The sequence below is a fragment of the Brassica oleracea genome, chromosome C5 (assembly GCF_000695525.1).
Source record: "Brassica oleracea var. oleracea cultivar TO1000 chromosome C5, BOL, whole genome shotgun sequence".
In the NCBI taxonomy this organism is placed as follows: domain Eukaryota; kingdom Viridiplantae; phylum Streptophyta; class Magnoliopsida; order Brassicales; family Brassicaceae; genus Brassica; species Brassica oleracea.
This window is the reverse complement of record NC_027752.1, coordinates 11,073,833-11,078,972: the sequence shown is the minus strand read 5'-3', so window position 1 is coordinate 11,078,972 and position 5,140 is coordinate 11,073,833.

Genomic DNA, 5,140 nt, shown 5'->3' with positions numbered 1-5,140 from the left:
GGTATCGAACTTTTAGAGCTTCGATTTACTCAGTTAGGATTTTTGATCTATTATCCTATGGTTTTGATTCATAAAGATTAGGGTTTGAGAGTTTCATTCTTTATCAATCAATCCATGTTCGATTATGGGTTCTTAGGTTTTGAATTACCTTTTAACCTTAGATGATTGTTGAATCGGACCACCAAAGGAGTTGAGCCGCGAGCTGGACACGAACGGGACACGAGCTGGAATGGATCGAGTCGCTTCTATCGGGTCGCAGACGTCCTTTGTTGCTTGATCGGGAACGCCATGATCGTCGGACGCGAGCTGTCTGATGCTGTCGCGAACGAGGAAGAGGTCGCGTGCTGGAGCTGCTCTCGGTCGCGAACGTCTGAGCTAGGATCATGAACGCCTTGGGCTGAACCTGATCGGGGACGCGAACTGGAACAGATGCGGGAACAAGAGACACGGTCGGAGTTTTAGGGTTTTTCGATTTGGGTATTAGCTTAGGAATTTAGAGTTTCGTGCTGATAACGTGTTATAAAGTAATGGAAAAGTCTATATTTATTCATAACATAGAGGTTCCTTATATAGGAGATTATACTGTCATATATAAATAGAAAGAGTACAAATTATAATCTCTTGGTTATGAGCCATCCACAATCAATTAATTGATTTTTTTTCAAGTTCTACTGTTCCAGAAGGTTACTGAATAAAATGATTAAATATCTTAAAATATCATTGGAAAAGAATACTACGATAATTAGCAGTTACGTGTCGGTTTTGGTTTTGTCGTGTTGACCAGTATTGATTGTCACTCGATTTCTTTCTTGGTAATATTCGATTTATGATATTGTTATTTTAGCAATTAGAAGAAAAGTACTGATCGTTGGATATGAATGGAAGCCATGACGGAAGCGATCGTGGGGTGACGACGGTGCCTACGACAGATCCCACTAATTGACATTTTGATTAATTTATTCACGATTTCATGCTGTTGTTAGTGCAGTTTTGGCGTGTTGATTCTTTATGAAATGTTCAAACGCTCTTTTCTCTCTTTGTCAACTTTGGAAAAGTACCTTTGTAACTTTGTTTTACTAGATAATTACTTCAATATATGTATTATACTGATTTGTGATTATAAGAGATAGCAGGTTCAGTTTAATTAGTTTGATTACAATTTTAACTTTAAACCCACGACATAAACTCAGGTTATTGAACTTACTTTATCCTAAGTTGCATCAACACTATTAAAAAGAGAAGGAGTCCAAAAAAATCTAGATTGTTTGGACTTTTTTATTTTTTAGTGCAACCTATAATATAAAACCAAATATACCTTTATTATAGAAACAACTTAAAATTTATTACATTTTAATAAATAACCAACGATTTTCAACAATTATTATAACGTCAATTGTTATCTTTTTACATTTTAGCAATCCACATTATTTCAATCACACGAATGTACAAGATATCTTGACTTTTAAAACATTTAATTTAAACTCTTGACTTTCAAAAATTTGATTTAAAATATATCAGATGTTTCATATGTTAATTTAGTTATACCAACATCCTTTAATATTTCTACATTATATCAAAGGAGATAAAATGTTTCGAAACATAGGGTTCATGTTTGGATCTACGGGTTTGGGTTCTTCGGATCCTAAACGTTTGAAATAACTAAATATTTTAAAATCTATAGTTAAGTTAGGGTCGGTTCTTTCTGGTTTCGGATTGGTTCGGACTCATAATTCAAATATCTGTAAAACAAATTTAATTTTTGAATACATAACAGGTTCGGATTGGTTTGTGTATTAGAATCCAAAAAAAAACACGAAGTACCCAAAACACAAAAAAGACTTGAAACACAAAAATACCTGAAATCCAAACAAATACCTGAAAAATATTCATATACTCAAAAGATCAAAAATTTTACCCGTAAACCTAATCCGGAGAACCGAAACAACCAAAATTTTACCAACCCAAAATATATTTTTCTAAAATTGAAATTTTACCCATAAACCCAAACTATAACCAAAAACCCGAACGAGCAACTTAAAAATATCTATAATGCCGAAAACATATATGAAATACCCAAACATACCTAATATACACAAATCATTCCAGGTACTTTGGGTATCCGATCGAGTCTCAGATAGGACCCAAACTGGAACAGACATTTGCGGTCCAAAAAGATATTAAATAGGTATTTTGCCCATGCCTCAGACCCGAACTGCACATGTATTTTCGGGTTGGTTTCGGATTTAATTTTTCAGGTCCGTCAATTTGTTGAATCGTATGAAATAGTTAGATAAAAATGTACAGATAAAATCTGAAATAATAATGTATAACAATCTCAAAACATTACCGACCAAAAAAAGAAACAATCTCCAAACATTAATTCATATAAAACTTTTTTATAATCTAAAAAAACTCGAGTCAAAATCTAGTATCTTTATTATATGTATACTAAGATCCTGATGACAAAAAAAAAAAAAAAAAATGTATACTAAGATCCAATCCAACTATATTTTATTTTTCCTTCTAAACATTAAATATAGAATTAAAGATATTATAATGATGCACTATATCTTGCACCAGTTATAGTCTAAAAGGTTTTTATTATATTTTTATTTGTAGTAGTTTATTAGTTATGTAATTTAGAGCATTTCTAATTTAAAACTTTATTTTAAAAAAATATGAGTAACTATGTTGTAATAAGTTTTGTTCCAATCTTATTTTATTTTAGACTGAAAAAAGTGGAATTGGATATGCAATATTGAACTGTTTAACGCATATAAGTAATACAATGTATAAAGAATCTAATCACAGTTTGCTTATTTTCTTTTTACTAGGAAGAATAATAGTGTATTTAAAATTAAATATGGTGAAGTTACTTAACAATTGACAAGGTCTTTATCAACCTTATCCTCGCATTACCCACATAGGACGACTTCTTCTCTCTCAAGTCTCAATCTTATCCACTACCTAACTTATATTTCTAATTGTTACAATAAAACCTTAATTTCCACTATATATACATATCTATTACTCCCTCCGTTTCGAATTAGATGTCGTTTTAGAACAAAACTTCCGTTTCCAAGTTAATGTCGTTTTATGATTTCAATGCGAAATTTATTGACTTTTAATTCTAATTTATTTTTCTATTAGTTGAAATCCGGTTAGGTATATTGGTAATGATGTTTTTATCTAGTAAATAGATAAATTTAAATGTTTTATTAATCTGTGTGTCGAAGTCTAGAACTACAAGTAAAATGAAACGGAGAGAGTAGTTACTATTATCTCAGCACTCTATATTATACATTCAACAACTATAACAGATTTGATTCTTGCATGAAATTTTACATTCCATTGACTAAATGTGCTTCCTGTGCTATAATGTGATTGTCACCATTGGAATTCAAATGGAAGTTTCTTTAAGCAAATGATGTTGCTTGCTAGTTGGCTGATGAATGGTTTTTTATTTTGACGAAATAGTAAAGTGTGGATGGAATAATCTTCTGCAGTTTAATTATGTATTCATTTACACGCGTAACTGAAGTTTAACAAAATTATGATTTAGGATTCAAGATTGCTGGATAGCTTGTTATAAATTCAACTTGAGTTTTTCACTTGTAGTTCTATGTATTAAATCTTGGTTATTTCACCCAGTTCTATAGCCTCATAGGCTCAGATATTTTTGTACTTTATAAGAAAAGTCTTTGATAAATGACGGAGACGATACCAATTCGCTGATCGAACCTTATAGGTTATATGCTTAAGTGAAACGGGTGGTACGGACGCGCTATAAACAGAGTCTAATGAATTAAGAAATGATATTCACTGAGGAGTGGGATGTTTGGTCCTAAAAACGCATGCCAATACGGACGCGCTATGTAAAAAATATTGTGCTTTGGTTTCATATTCATTAGTCTCCGGACAGCATGTCCCATGATTTTCAAAAGCTCTAATAATTTAGTCATTATTAATATAATAATAGTTACAGAAAGGTATAGGACAATTCTACGTAAAATTTGCACTAGTTCATTCGATAAACTTATGAAAAATCCAAATACGCGCGTGTTGTCTACATAGACCTTTTTATTTTATTTTGATCAAATCTACATAAGACTTTCTTTTTTTTTTTTTTGATCAACTCATAAGACTTTCATTTATCTATTTTTCTAAAGTTTCCGCGTCTTCATTCTCCAAATGAACTTATTCTTCAATACCAAAACCAGATGAGAAAGAAAAACAGAACAAAGAAGAAGCATATACATATAAACAGAATGTATATTTAAAAAGGCATTTGCCTTAGGCCCCAAATAATTATACAATTTTAAGGGCCCTAAAATCTTGAAAGTCTAGTATTTCATAGTGGTTTTCTGTCGAATTTTCTCTGCACTTATGGTCAGTAACCACGTTCAAATCTTTGTGCGACTATAAGTTTTGAACATAAGCTTTTATAGAAAGAAATCCATATTCTAAATAAATATTAGATACAAATCAGTAAAAAGATCTGACTAGCAAATCAAAACGAAATCAGTTCAAGTTTAATAGGTTTAAATAATAGTGTTTTAGAGTAAACTTTATGAAAGTACCATAAATCAGAATCTTAATTGATTTAGATATTTTTCTCATCATATTATATCTGTCTTTCACAAAAAATTTGATACATCATATTCATATTGCTTTGTTTTCTTTCTCGTGGAACCATCCATCTTTGGTATTTCTTCCTCTTTTCTTTTGTTGATATAGCATGTTTTGGTTTTGTTTTCATTATTTTCTATCCTATGAAAGCTATATATCACTTATATCTTTACCGATTATATGAAAGGGCCCCAATTTTTCCAATTGCCTTAAGCCTCTAGATACCCTCGCACGGCACTGCATATAAATATATCACTAGATTAAGATCCGTGTCTTGCGCGGGATAAACATTATATATATAAATTATTTTATGTATTATATGTTCTTACATATTATGAAATAATAAATATATATTGAATAATTAAAAGTCAGTAACTATTACATATATAATTAAATTGGTGCGAACGTATAAATCAATTTTATTAATCCAAACAATTTTTTTTAAAAAATTTGATAGGATATGTAGTAAAATTTAAATGATATTAACATACATAGTATATTTTTAATATTA